A 16,304-nucleotide genomic window follows, 5' to 3' on the forward strand; every position below is an offset into this window, starting at 1 on the left:
TTGTTTGTATTAAATTGTTTTCTTATTTAGTTAAGTTTACTATGATTCTCATGTGAATATGTTTATTACTATGTTATTTAGTTTGCATTTTTTATTTAGTTTAATTTTATTATTATGTACATATATATTACTAATCGTGTTTAATTTAAATTTTACCTCTTTATTAGTAAGTAGACTCTTGTTTTTTTATGCTCAAAAATAAAAAATATAACAATCACAATTTTTTTAGGTTCTGGTCATTTTTTTAAAAAAATGAAAAAATGTAAAAACTAGTCATTTTTACAAAAAGGATTAATCTGGTCATTTTCGCAAAAATAAAAATAAAAATAAAAATCTGTTTATTTCTGCAAAAATATATATTTGGTTATTTCTACAAAAAATATAAATCTGATTATTTTTGCAAAAATATGTAAATTTGGTTATTTCAGCAAAAAAAAAATAATAAATAAAGAATATTATAAAAGAAATATATTTAAATATGGTTTTTTTGAAATAAATAAAAAAAATTCTCGTAAATAAATATATGAATGACTATTAATATAAAAGTACAAATTTGGCTAATTTGACTTATAATCTAACAATTAGATAAATCTTTCAAGTAAGTCAATGCGGTCATTTTGTATAATTTTTTTTTTTACTAAATTTGTTATTTTTGAAATTTTTTCAATATAAAAAAAATTACAATGAGTATATAACTAGTTCTAAAAGGTGTTTAATTATTATTTTGTAAAAGAAATTTTTGTTTCTTTTGTTGTTATTGTCTAGTGATAAAACTTAATTGTTTATTTGTTTTCTTTTGTAAAAAAAAATATAAATACTAACACGCAATTGCAAAAAAAAAAAAAGACTAATCATCTTCTTGTATTTATGTTGCAACATATTCATAAATTTTTATCATTTTTTTAATTTTTTTAAAAAATTGACCAATTAATTGTTTTTTATTTTAATTTATTTTTTTATTTAAAAAATAAATAATTAATTAAATACCATCATGTGTTCGATTACGATCCTTGGTGTGTATTTTATTTTTTTTAAAAAGAGGGTCTTGTGTGCGGTTACGCTCCTAGGCCAATCAAATTTCTCAAACATAGTAACAAATGCAGATTTTTTTTTATCAATAAAATGTTTTCTGCAAAATATAAATTAATAAAGCGACCATGCTAGAACCAAGAGACTCAATGGTGCCTCATACCTTCCCGACGATCAATAGAATTTCTTACCCACTCTCTGTTTTCGTAGATAAAAAATAATAGAGTTTTTTTCTTCTTAAGTTTAAATTAGAAAATATTAGGTGACTTGGAACACCTAAAAAATTCATTTCCAAATGACGACTCTAAAAAAAAGAAAAATATTTTTTTAAAAAACATCGCCATATCCTCAATAATTGTAAAATAAAAGTGGAAGAGGTGTGACAAGTTCTATCTTATGTTGTTCCTTTTTGAAGAAATATTGTTCGATTTTGAATGATTTATAGATTTTACAGTGGTAAATGCATGAAGATACACAACTACAAGTATCTATAACTATTTTGATGCAAACGTATACTGAACAATTATTTGAATTTTGCATACAAAACTCTGCCATTCTTGAGAGGGATTTGAACCTTACTGTATTGGTAACTAATGATATGCCCTATCTGAGAAAGTTGTTGCAAAACCTTGTTTGGGATGGGGTTTGCAGGCTTAAACAGGACCAAAAGAGCAGAAAAATCGATCTCATGCTCAAAAAGTAGATTGAGGAAGCTTGGAATTGAGCAACGCCTCTAGATGATACGGAAATGCAATAAGGAATCCTGTGTGTTTGTCTACAAGCGTTGTTATAATAGACATAATACACATAGATCACGAGCATAACCTGTTTTAATAGTGGTAGGGCCTTTCCATTGGATCCCTAGTCTTTGTAAGCCAATCTTCTGTATTTCAAAAAATTATGGTTTAGTAAGAGGTTGAGCTACCTGAAAAATCTATAAATATCAGTCAAATCGAAAAATTGGAGAATCATGTATTGAAAGCTTCAAACATTACATAGTAAAAAAGACAAATGCAGAAAATAAAATTAAAAATCAATAAGGTAAATACAAGTAAATATACTTACCATGTACACATGCAATTTTGTGACTCCTAGATATACAAAGTGTAGGACAACGTTATCATTCTCGCTATATTTACCAAGTGATCTGCTTTCTCACAAAGAGATAATTTTGAGGTGACAAGCCAGAGTTTAAACAATGCATATTGATGATACATGCAAGAAAAGTGTGTAAAAAATATAATGATCTGAAAATAAAATGACCATTTACGGTGTAAGTAATGATATTTTAAAATCTACAATTGTGACTTCATGTATATTTTCCTTCACAAGGAAAAGTAATCAAATATACATGAATGCACTGGAAATTGATTATATTTTTGAATCTTGCCTAGAATTTCTTCAACTTCTTATTAGCTTCTCTCATCTCTCATCATAGCATCTATAATCAAATTCAACATCCATTGACTCATAATCTTTGCTTGATATATATGCATAAGCAACGATCAATATAACAGTAAGTTAAAGCCATTGGAGGTGTTCTCCAAATTATGACTTTTACTCTAGTAAATTAAGATATATAAAAAGAATTAATCGTAGGATGACATAGAATACAAGGCATTCATGAAGAAATGAGAGGAATATATTTTTCTAACTTAAGAATAAGAAGACAAAAAAGAGTTAAATATAAGTCTAGTGCAGAAAACTTGTCTTATAGCATTTGTGTGTGATCCATACTTCAATACGATGTCATATCCATGTTTAGTCACTTGAAGGTGGCCGACCTCAAAATTAATTAGTTGTGCATAAATTTCATGATCTCGATTGATATGCTCAAGGCTTTTTATTTGCAACAACTCTATACTGGTCTGCTCGCCCTTGTTCAGCTATATATGGAAAACAAAACTTACTGGAAGTTGAAAAGCAGGCCTAATTTTGATGATTATATAAACAGACAATTTATGATGCAGGATCTCCAAGAGGAACTAAAATATTTATGTGTTAGGTAAGTCATATAAAACTGATCTCCATACATTGTTGATTTTATAAGTATAATTATAAGTATCATAGCAACCATTCTGACATGTGAGAAAAGCTAACATGGAGAAGTTTGAGAAAGTGAAGTAATATCTTACCTGCATGGAAAAGTTAGAAGGTTATGAACTCTAATGTAGGCCTTAGTCCATAATATGCAGCTCCGGTTGCGAGTCCAGTAAATCAAGCCTTCTCAATGAGAAATAAGCAGCTACATGAATCACACTTCTAATATAATGGTTTCTTTACTGTTAGAACAAAAATACTCAAGAAACTTTTTTGAAAAAATAAAAATAGAGTAAACTTATGAAATTCCTTTTGTATATTAATGTGCAGAAAGTCTGAATTTATACAAAGAAAAAAACATAAACATTAAAACTAAAATAATAACATGTGTCACAAACAGCCATAATGGGGCCACTAACTTCAGAAAGTTGAGCAACTAAAGTTGACTAAGTCTAGCTAGAAAATTGGAAGCACTAAATTGAAATAAGTAAAAAACACTAAAAACAATAATAAGCTGAAAAAATGTCAATTGTCTAACACTCCTCCTTCGCATTTTTGTGGCAAACACCAATTCTTTGCCACAAATCTTCAAACCTTTCCTTTGGCAATGACTTGGTGAAAATGTCAGCTAGCTGGTTCTTAAATGAACAATGAACAAGCAACACTTCATTAGATTGTTGGACTTCTCTAATAAAATGAAACTTGATCCTGATATGTTTAGTTCGACCATGAAACACTGGATATTTTGAGATTGAACACATGATCTTGGTAGCTTCTGTTTGTTCATGACCCAAGTCTTTCATCATCTTCCTTAGCCAGATAACTTGATTCACAGCAGATGCAGCAGTTATGTACTCAGCTTCTGCTGTTGATTGAGCTGTAGTTTCTTGTTTTCTAGAGCTCCAACAACTTGCTAGTTCCTTTAATATACCTTAACACTCTTTTAGCAGCTGTGAGGTGTGTCTCTAGGTGAATGCATGAACCTAGAGAGCAAACTAACAACAAATAGAATGTCAGTCCTGCTTGCGGTTAGATATAGAAGACTGTCAATTAAGCTTCTATACATACTATCATCTACTATTTCAGAATCCTCATCCTTGCCAAGCTTCACACCAGTAGATATTGGAGTACTCACAGGTTTGTAGTCTTGCATTTCGAACCTGTTTATAATATCCGAAATGTATTTCTGCTGGCATATGAAAATTACATCACTGGACTGCAACACTTCCATGCCGAGAAAGTACTTCATGACTCCAAGATCTGTCATTTCAATGATTTTCTCCATTTCATCCTTGAACTTTTGGATTAGTTCAATTTTGCTTCATGTCACAAGCATGTCATCCACATAAATTGATACAATTAAGGACTCACCTGCAGTATTGACTTTCACATACAAAGTAGTTTCACTTTGACTTCTACTAAAGCCAAGTTGGATGAGATGATTGTCCATCCTCTCATACCATGCCCTTGGGGCTTGTTTTAGGCCGTACAAGGCCTTTGTTAAGAGATAAACTTGATCCTCTTTTCCAGGAGTTGAGAAACCATCAGGTTGCTCTACATAGACTTTTTCAGCAAGCAAACCATTCAAGAAAGCCAATTTGACATCAAGTTGATTAATCTGCCAGGAACTATGAGATGCCAATGTAAGAATAAGCTTGATTTTGTTATACCTTGCTACAGGAGCAAATGTTTCTTGGTAATCCACACCATATTGTTGTGCGTATCCCTTCACCACCAATCTAGCCTTATGTTTGCAAATTGTTCCATCAGGATTGAGTTTTGTCTTGAAAATCCATTTTACACCAATTACCTTGCGATTTCTAGGTCTGTCAACAAGCTGTCAGGTTCCATTCTTCTCGATCATGTCTAGTTCTTCTTGCATAGCTCTCCTCCATGCCTGAGAGTCTTGTGCTTCAGCATACCTTGTTGGTTCAGAGCTAACCAAGTTACACCGCTGATAGACGTCTTTTAAGGATCGAGCTCCCCTCACTCGTACATCATCCACTAGTTCATCTTTTGAAAGTTGAGGCTGCTCTATTGAAAATGAATCAGAATAAGAGGTCTTCTGATTTTTCCAATCCCAACCAGGTGCTTCATCAAACTTCACTTCTCGGCTGAGAATTAGTTTGTCTGATTTCAAACAGAAAATCTTGTAACCTTTAGATGAACTATAGCCCATAAATATGTCGTTATGAGCCTTGTTATCCAGCTTACTCCTTGTTGTTCTTGGAACTCAATAATAACATATACACCCAAAGATTCTGAGATGGTGTATTGATGGTTTGTTCCCACACCAAGCTTCATATGGAGTCATGTCCTGCAAGGCCTTAGTAGGCAATCTGTTCAGCAAATATAAGAGGTATTGATTGTCTCAGCCCAATACTGATTTGGGATCTTTCTTTCGAGCAAAAGACATCTGGTCATCTCCATTACTTTCCTGTTCTTACTTTCAGACACGCCATTTTGTTGTGAAGTGTATGGTAATGTCGATTGGCGTTCAATACTATGCTATTACAAAACTCCACTAATTGAGAAGAAGTGTATTCTCCTCCAATGTAAGACCTTAAAGCCTTAATACTAAGATTACATTGATTTTCTACTAAAGCTTTAAATTGTTTAAAAACATCAAAGACTTCAATCTTCAGTCTTATGAAATAAACCCAACACATTCTGGTGTAGTCATCAATAAAGAGGAGAAAGTATCTGTTACCACTCAGCGAATTTGTTTTCATTGGGCCGCAAACATCCGTTTGAATAAGCTGAAGTTTCTGGTTAGCTCTTCGTACTTGATTTGCTGAAATGGCAATTTTGTTTGCTTTCCCTGTTGGCAAGTTTCACAGACTTGAGCATTAGAAAGAAATTCAGGCATATTTTCCACTAGCTCCTTTTTTTTCATCTCGGCGATGCTTTTTAGATTGAAGTGACCAAACCTTTTGTGCCATAGGTTTGTACATGTTTGGGAAGTAATAGTGTAAGTCTGCTGAGTTATTTTCTCCCAATCATCTGAAAACATTTTGTTGCTCATCTTGACATAAAATAACTCTACTCCAGAAGGTTCAGAAACAACACATTCACGATGCAGAGAATAATTATTTTCAAACATTTTTCCAAAACTCAACAAATTTCGACTCATATCAAGTGTGTACAAAACATCAGAAATAGTTTTGATACCTGATATTGTTGAGATAGACACTGTACCTCTGCCTTTGACTTCTACTGCCTCACCGTTTCCCACTTTTACTTTAGATTTGTAAGTATCATCTGGGAATTTGAACAGTTCAACATTATTGCACAAGTGATGTGTGCAACCACTGTCAAGAAGCCATGAATCAGAGGATTCATTAATTGAGAAGTATGAAACTGCAAATAGTTGCTAGTCATGTGCATCGGTAGATTCTGCTACTTGTGCTTGCAAAGCACCAGAGGCCCTTGCTCTTGATTTGCAGACCTTGGATATGAGTCCCGTCTGCTTACAGTTTTTGCATATATCATTGACTCTCCACCAACAATACTTCTCCAGATGCGTATTTCTTTTACAATGTTTGCAAGGAGGGAACTTCTGCTTCACATCTCCACTATTGTTTCCTCCATCATGCTTGCCCTTATTCTTTTGGTGGAATTGTTGCTTTCCTTTTTGGTTCTGTCCAGAGAAAGCTCCTTCAATGAACTTTTCTCTTCTCATAGTCCTCCTTTGCTCTTGTGCTTCGAGCACTCATTAGTTCACCTAATGAAAGTTTGCTCAGGTCCTTGAATTCTTCAAGAGAGGAAATCTTAGATTCAAATCACTCAGGAAGAGTCACAAGAACTTTCTCCACAATTCGTTTATCTGTAAATTCTTCACCAAGAAGTCTAATGTTATAACAATTAAGGAGATTCGATCAGCATACTTACTGATAGTTTCATCCTCCTGCATATTCAAGGACTCAAACTCTCTTTTCAGGTTCAACACTTGCATTTGACATGTTCTATCCCTGCCTGGATATTCTTCTTTCAACCTATCCCAAGCCTCGTTTGCATTTTTGCAAGCCACGATTCTGTAAAACACAGTATCTTCTGCATAAGCAACTTGGATTTAAATTTCTTTGTATTCTCTTCGTTGTTGGATTTGATCTGAGCCAAGGTGGGATTTGCTGATAGAGCAGCAAGTGGTTTATCTTCCGTCACAGTTTCCCAAAGTTCATTGGCTTCCAAAAAAGCTTGCATCTTCTCAGAACAGATTTGGTAATTTTCACCAGTGAAAGTGAATGGTGGATTTAAAGGTAGGTTGTTGGATGCCATTTGTGTTGTAGGTTATAATTTTTTTTGTCCTCTAAGATCAACTAGAGGCTTTGATGCCACTGTTAGAACAAAAATACTCAAGAAACTTTTTTGAAAAAATAAAAATAGAGTGAACATATGAAATTCCTTGTGTATATTAATCTGCAGAAAGTCTGAATTTATATAAAGAAAAAAATATAAATATTAAAACTAAAATAAAAACATGTGCCACTAACTACCATAAAAGGGGGCTACTAACAGCCATAATGGGGCCACTAACTTCAGAAAGTTGAGCAACTAAAGTTGACTAAGTCTAGCTAGAAAATAGGAAGCACTAAATTGAAATAAATAAAAAACAGTCAAAATAATAATAAGCTAAAAAAATGTCAATGGTCTAACATTTACAACATATAGGAAATCATAAAGTCACAATTACTACATTAATGTAAAAGTACATTGAATAAGTACTTACTTTTACATTGGAGAATGTCTTCATAAATAATAAGGGGCATTCCACATATCCAAAATAAAATTACACAAATGACGCCCATTAAAAAATGTAACTTATAAAATCAGATTCAACAGAAATCTTTAAAATTTAGAGCATGTCATGTCATAGAAAAGACTGATATTTGGTTGGTTTATGAAACTAAACGACCAAACTACACCTTTTGGGCCTGTGTTGACCAGATATCCCAAAATCATTAGTAGATAGTTGTTGAACAGATAAGTAAAAGATGCAATGGCACCCAATGAACAAATTATGACAAGGAAGAACTCATATTATGCTTATATTTGTACTGCAACAATCTGAATTAAAGGGTTCAGTACCTATAAATGGACGGTAGTTTATCATGATACATGAATCCTTGAGTCTGATTTCTTTTGGTCCTACTCCGCCAAGCACAATATTTGTATTAGCTAGTACTCTACTCTTTGAATGTTTGCTTGGAAAATGTTCTCCCATGTCCCGATTTGGTTATTTCGTTTACGATACCAAGCAAAGAAGAAGTATTCCTCCATCAGGTAATCTTCCAGAACCAAGCCTTGTGAAAGAAAGATTATCAGAAAACTTTGTTGATGAGGCATATCCCTTCTCCAGCTTCTTGTGGTCTTTCCCAACATTATCTTCTGTTGGATACTTTACCATCAGACCAACATTTCGTTTCTTCTCCGCTTCAGTCTGTATTTTCAATTTCATTACCTTCTTCCTCAACATCCCCCTTTTCTGGGTCCTTGTCACCTTTGATGATTTCTGTTATGCTGATGTCTCTCCTACAGCCTCCTTCTCAGGTCTCGATTTCTGTGCAGCATGAACCCACTGATCAGTTGGAGAGCCAGTAGACAGCGTTTAAAATAACCATTGTTTATTCAATCAAAATCTCATAAGAAAAGAAAGATTTTAACGTGGGTCACGTATAGCCCACTCCATCGTATATAAAAGAATACATCCAGACAAGCTATTTGGACCGAAGGATATTAAAGACCATACCAGCACATACATCCAAAATATATGTGCTAGCAATATAACAATTATTAAAAAAACACTTTTCTCAAACAAATGTATATGCATGTCCAGAAGAAGAAGAATAAAAATACACAAATCGAGATAAACTGTGTAGGAAAACTCCAGAAATTACCATTATAAAGTAGGTCCTGTAAAAGTAAAAAGAGTTAAAAATAATGAACTATTTAGCTAGTTTAAAGCTAGCATTAGTTTGCATATTAATGTATTGGTATGAGTTCAATAGGTAACATATTTGGCTGAAAATGAGAAAAAGATTGAAACATCTATAAAGTTGCGACCCATAGCTTAACTCAAGCAGATAAAACAAATAGCTATAATCTAAGTGTGAAGAAACCTTTGTAAAGAAATTGTGAAGCTCAATATGAAATATAACAGAATGTTAATGCATTATACTCCAACAAAGATAGATTCAATCAACTTAGAGCTGCAATAATAATGGTAACAAAAATAGTATAGCATTGCCATTTTGTTTTTAATCAAAAGTTTGATCTTGGAGGATGGTTTCCTTTTCTCTAGTGAAGAACATGTACATAATTGAATCGTTGTGCAGCGGAAGTCTCAACAGGAAAGCTAGTAACCTTCACTGCACCTTTACTCCACTCCCTGTTGAGTTGATCATTAAAGCTAGTAACCTTCACTGCACCTTTACTCCACTCCCTGTTGAGTTGATCATTAATTAGACATCAATTGATTTTTTTTACCATATGTCGATTAAAATATTAATTTATACAACTCATTTCTATATAAACAATCAAGATGCTTAGAACATACATAAGCAGGATTCATCATGACAGGAGCTTTTGCTCATGGAGCTATATTTATTCAAAGTGGCTTACTTCTACAAAAATCATAAATAAAATATAAAGGAAAGCTTCAAACTCTACCTAATTAGCTCATATGATCAACAAAATCCAAAAAACTTGAAAAAAGAAATAAATTTGTACTCTCTTGCAGAGATAAAAAATACAACTTCTCTATCTCCACGAAGTAGGGGTAAGGGTCTACGTGCACTCTACCTCCTCAAACCCCGCTTTTGGGATTACACAGTGTGTGTTGATGATGTTGTTGTTGTTGTTGAAATAAGCACAAAACAATGGACGCACACTAACATAACTAAGGCAAAGGATAACTCAAACTTTGTTTTTCATGAATCTCAAACCTTGAGTCACATCCTCCGAGGGACAGAGTTATCTGATGCCTATGCTCGTGAGAGGTAGCAAGTACCCATAAAATTAGTCAAGGTCCATGCAAGCTAGCTCAAACACCACAATTATCAAAAAAATTCTTAAACTTGGATAACCTTTTGTAGAATTTCTACATAATAAGCCTAAATCATTATCCACTAAAACTTCCATAAACATCAAATTCATACATTCATTCTGCAACTAAAATCCCAAAAAATGAAGAATAAGATTACAAACATTAACAAAAGTGGGGTAAAAAAATAACTTGAGCTTTGTTAATCAAAACATCAACAACTTCTTTAATCCCAAAAACTCTTTTAAATTGCCTTCAAATGCCTAGCACTATTTTTAAAAAATAAATTACTGAAAAACCTTAGTGAAAATTCCAAATTCACCGACTATCCTACACCAGCTACCCCTAAATCCTCACCCATCCATCCCATTTGTATTTTGCTAGATTACAACGCCCCCTATCTCATCCCGTGACTATCCTATACAAAATGGAAAATCTAGTCTCCAAGGAGTTGGGAGACAATAATTGACATAACTATGTCATCTTACATAGGGACAGAATAAATTCAATCTCACCCTATGGTCATCCATGTATAGTAGACAAACAGTAAGTAAAGAGACATTATGTAAATCCACCAACTATTCATTATTTTTGAAGTAATACAATGAGGGGATCACATGTTAAAAAAATAAAATTAAGTTTATTACTTTTATTCATGAAGTTGTACAACTCTTGAGGCTCGTCTGTTTTGGTTCTCTCAATTAGGTTCTTTAAGAAGCAAAGACGTAGTACAATGAATACAGAGCTTTCAGATAAATGAATAATATATGTTAAAATTGCACTCGATGAAAAATAAATAACTCATTTTACAAAGTATTCTTCATGTTAAAAGAAAGTCTACCTTGTTATATAAGCACATTATTATTTATGTTTATATACATACACACAAGTCAGTATTCAACATTATAATGCAACTGCATATACAACTGTAAAATCAAATCAACTAAAGAGGGAGAAATGTTGGACTTTCCGTATAGAAGAAAGAGTTGTTAAATAGGGTAACTCTAATAGCGAAACCTTCCAGTTATTCAAAGTCCAACATATATATATATATATATATATAAAATTTTCGTTTTGATATGTAAGATTATCAGAAGAAGACCAAAGGTGCTAGTTATTCTTTTAGTCACATACAAAAATGTACCTATAAAGCTCAACAACAAATCCTCAATTTACCATGAAACTCAAATTGACTCATCTACCATGCCAAACTGTTAGGTCATGGACATGGATCTCCATCAACAAAAATTGCTAGAATGTCCAATTCTATCTTCTCTTATTCCACTCTTATGCTTAAAAAGACTCATTCATCAAGCAATACGTTAACAATAAAGAGTTCTACGGTAATTATCACTTTCAAATAAGTAGACTATCACATTAACAATAATGTGTTCCACAGTAATTACCACTTTCAAATAAGCAAACTATGCAGTATGTACTCCAAAAATAGTTGTTATTAACAGGAAAAAGATGTAATTTCGAGGTTCTGCTACCAATCAACCACTCTGTCAGTTCTATTCAGGTTCAAAATTAAGTTCAATTTACCTTATAATGCTCAATGTTCCCTACATCACATCTTTTCAATTTCTTTCCTTTCCTTTGTTCTCCAAGTACCTGTAAAGTCCAATTTATAAAAAAAAAATAACAAATTGAGAAAACACCCGCATCAAGAACAAAAGCGGAAGCAACACCACATTTATGAAATACACACCAAATTGAAATACGAAGCTATAATAGGGACACAGAGCAGTAAACAACAATAACAACAACATTCAATGAAGTTTAGATTCCGTGCATGCAACATTAGCACAAAATGAGATCTAAAATCAAAAGGCAAAACAAAAATGAGAAGTAAGAAGAAAGGGAAGAAGCAGCGCATACCTTCCTAGGTATGCAATTTAACTGAGAATTTCATATGAGAGCTTGCAAAACCCTTCCATTTTGCAGAGAATTTTTTCTTGGGAAAGAAAATGGATGAAAAGGAACATGGGTATATCACGTATCCAGGACACGTTTTTCACAGATGAATATACACACTAATTGAAAAGCCATGAATCAAATTATCAAATTAACCCTATTGGTACAATTCATTTTACTTTTGGTACAACTTATATATGACGTGTTAGTCCAACTCTTCTTGGCTTATATACATAGAGAATATATATCGTAAAAATTAGGCAAATCACATAGTATAAGAGAAAAATTACTGTGTATCCCTACTTTTTTATTAATTATTAAAAATCCTTTTTTAAGTGTATAAAAATCTTTTTTTAGTGTTTTTCGGATAAATAATATTGTAGGCATGTGCTTTAATTAATAATGATTGATATTTAAATTATTAAGTTGTTGTTATCAGTTTAAGCATTAAATAAGGAATTAAAACAGAAATTAATTGATTCCCACAAATCACGCGTACGTATCTTTCTTCAACCAATTAGTCATAAACCTTTAACTGAATTATAATTTTTAAAATTAAAATTGTGAATCTTCTTTCCGTTCTTTGAAAAAACATTAAAAAATTGATTCAAACATTTTTGAAACGCAATTTTCTGAAGATTCAAAATGAATATTTTGATCTTGTTAAGGCATTTTGGATCATAGGTTAGTGATGTTAGATACGAAGTGATGTGATAGTGCTTGGAAAAAATATTTCATTTGTAAATCTTATTTCAACAATTGCAACTGAATTGGGTATTGATGAATTGAAAAAAAAAACATCGAGATCAGATACATTGTTGAAGGTAATTTGTCTTCATTATGTATTCGGAATTATATGGGGGGGGGGGGGATTGTATATAGAAATGAAGAAATATGAGGTAAGATTCGGTATGTATTCACTATGCATTGATACATCGGATAAAAGTGATGAAGAGATACAAAATTTTGAGGCAATAACCAGTGAAATTGTGTGTGTTGAAGGTGAAAAAAGGAACGCAAACATGTATTTTCTTCCCCAAAGATTTTTGATGCTTGCCTTTTAGAAATACTTTTCTACTTCTTATCTAATAATTCCCAAATTAGATACTTTATGAAGTACTTTTAGATTCTATTTTATGATGTGATAAATGAAAAAATGTTATGTTTTCAGTTCTGGTTACATTTTTTGATTTTTATTTTTTCATTAAGTTAGTTTGATATACATTATTGTGTGTCTGATACTTAATTGTTTGTAAATTTTGTATGGATAGAATAATAGTATCAATAGTTGTGATATGTGCCAAAGTTAAAAGAGACGACATGTAAAAATGTATCATTTGAAGCAATGATATATTATATACATAATATCTTTTTTTGAAATTTTGTATCTACTAATAATAAAGTATAGGATATTCTGCAATTGAAAAAATGATGTTGATACTCAATATAAATAATAGGCTTTAATATGATACATAAAAATGTAAATTATACTTGATACATAATTCTAACTATTATAGATCAATCATATTGATACTTAACAAAAACAATACTACTTTAATATGACACATAAAAATGTAAAATTATACTTGATACATAATTCTAACTACATATTATAAATCAGTCAAATTGATACTTAATAGAAACAATAAGCCAACTGATGAAACATTATGTTGTTTACCTTGAAAGGTAAATAAGTAATTTTGAAAGATCCAATGATTCCATTACCAGATAAGAAATTGTCTTGCCATCTCGATACAAAAGAATGTTTTGACGGTTACGAAAAGAAAAAAAACTCAAATGATAAGCCAACAAAAGAATATTTCATGAAAGTTTTCATCATCAAAACAAAATAAACAAGGTACCATATAAAAAAGACGAAGCAAAATTCATATGTATAAGTAAATTGTAAATTAAAAACGTTATTTTTTAATGAAAAACGAAATCTAAAGAATTGAAAATAAAAAATTGATGAAGAAATAGTTCTCCTTATTTAGGAACTTGAAATTGATGAACTTGAGAGAGAATAGATTTGAAATTAAAAAATTGAGTAATTGATGTAACTGTTGATATATGAGAGTGATTTTAGGAGTAAAAATAGAAACAAAAACGTTGGATTGGAAGAGATATAAATAATTTATCTGGAAAATGAAAGGAAAAGAGGAATTTTTGAAATAATTTAAAATGATAGGGAATTTTAGAAATTATGGAAAGAAAGACCGTGTAGTTAGGTAATTAAATATTGTACCTAATTCCAAGAATTAATGTTTTGATATTCTATAACTTAAAGTACTATATATAAGCTTATATATTATATTTATTTACATAGATATGAAATTACTCACTTATCAATTGAAAAAAATTCATTATGCAAGTTTAGAAGAGATAATTTCTTTCATGTTCAAGCCTACTTTCTTTTACGAATATGTTAACAAAATTTTGATTTTTCTTCTAAGATATACATCACACTTGTTTAATCTATGCAACTTAAATGTTTCTTTTTGTTGTGAAATGTCGTTGTATATATATATATATATATATATATATATATATATATATATATATATATATATATATATATATATATATATTCTTATTTTCTTCTTTATTTTCCTTTTAAAGTTGATTAAAGAACAAATGAATTATTATTTCGCAAATAATTCATTAATTAAGCGTTCTCTATTATAATGACAAATAAATAAATTAATGTTGGAATATTGCTAATATTTATTAAGAACCTATTTTTCATTATTTTTAATGTATGAATATTAGTAAAAAGTTATTTGCAAGTTCGATGCTATTACTATTTATCACCGCGCAAGCGCGGATAATTTACCCCGTCTCTCTCTCTCTCTCTCTCTATATATATATATATATATATATATATATTTTATATAAATATATATATATATATATATATATATATATATATATATATATATATATATATAAAAGCAACATTCAATGTTTTATTTCTTTTAATATATTGTATATTCACTAGAAATGTCTAAATCATATTTGCGACAGATTAAATCAAAAATTTGAGGTTGAAAATATTTTAATTACATATTTCAATAGATATCCGATTCAAATATCTTAGATTACATGACCTCCTCTGTTACCCAGTACAACTATGATTGCGTGATAGAATAATTAGATGGTTGAAATAGAGTTATAGCAGTGAAGTTGAGCAACGGCGAAGAGGAGGAAAAATGTTAGATTTACAATAGTGCAATGGACCATTGTGCTTGAATGAGTTTATATAGTCAGACGCTTCTACTTAATCCTTTGTCATCTGAACCCTTAATTTAATTAAAATAAGACTTTTAAGCCCCTCCAACAATGTGTGTAGCTCACTCTTCCTTACATAAATGACATGTCATATCAACATTACATATATTAATGTGATTTCATAATTATTTCATATATATTTTAAATAAAAATGAGAAGGTTTCAATTTTTAAAAAAATAATAATTTTATCTCTCACCATTCCTCCACCCCCGCATCCCTCAACTCACAACAACCATAAGTGTCATGTCCATTACCCTGATTGTTTTCTTCGAAAAATAATAATGAAGCTAAGAAAGCCACAAATTGAGGAGTTTCTTGTTAGGTAGAATTTGACTCTAACATGAACCGACAACGTTTTCTTAATGTTGGATTACGGCAGATTATTGAGTATTGAAGAAGAAGACCACACACAGTCAAAACTCAAATCTATAGTTCAAATACCGAAAAAAAATATATTTACTGTCTTCTCAAATTTTCTTCATCATCCATCACTTAAACCACCAAATTATCATCATGGAAGATTCATTGCTACTGGAGCAACATTGCTCAATTTTTGTTCATCGTCGTCACTTAAATCACCAAATAACCACCATGAAAGATCCATAACTACCTGAGAGAAATCACCATTGATTGACTTCTTGTTATGTGGTTTAAATGTCATTTCTCTGCCTAATGTTCAGAGCAAAACAATGACCAAAGTGATCAAATACTCGATGAAACATTTGGAGGATGACGTCTCCAAAGACATGTTGATGAATTTGACAAGACTTCTGTGAATGTGCACCACTCGATTTTGCATGTTGATGAATTTGACAAGACTTTTGTGAATGTGCACTACTCGATTTTGCATGCTCTTATCTTAACTGTTAATTTTCTTAACGGTAAGGAAATATTTGATATAATGTGACAAGAACTTGTCGATAGGATTAAAGGAAAAACACTAGAAGAAATATGTAAAGAATTTGATGTCAATAATGACTTTATTCA

General features: G+C 31.2%; 1 long non-coding RNA gene across 11 annotated transcripts; it reads right to left on the reverse strand.

Annotated features, from left to right (window-relative positions):
* Positions 1 to 1,449: 1,449 nt before the first annotated feature.
* LOC104647789 (uncharacterized) lies at positions 1,450 to 13,814 on the reverse strand. 11 transcript variants are annotated; one of them, XR_011221647.1, is made up of 6 exons: positions 11,993 to 13,814; positions 11,657 to 11,725; positions 9,433 to 9,511; positions 8,158 to 8,629; positions 2,095 to 3,252; positions 1,450 to 1,912 (listed from the first exon to the last, which is right to left on the reverse strand). It is a non-coding gene; the product is annotated as an uncharacterized lncRNA (long non-coding RNA). The 11 variants fall into 11 exon arrangements; XR_011221649.1 differs by having other exon boundaries at positions 1,501 to 1,912; positions 3,165 to 3,252; XR_011221650.1 differs by having other exon boundaries at positions 1,501 to 2,176; positions 3,165 to 3,252.
* Between the last annotated feature and the right edge of the window lie 2,490 nt (positions 13,815 to 16,304).

This window comes from Solanum lycopersicum, chromosome 6 (genome assembly GCF_036512215.1).
Source record: "Solanum lycopersicum chromosome 6, SLM_r2.1".
In the NCBI taxonomy this organism is placed as follows: domain Eukaryota; kingdom Viridiplantae; phylum Streptophyta; class Magnoliopsida; order Solanales; family Solanaceae; genus Solanum; species Solanum lycopersicum.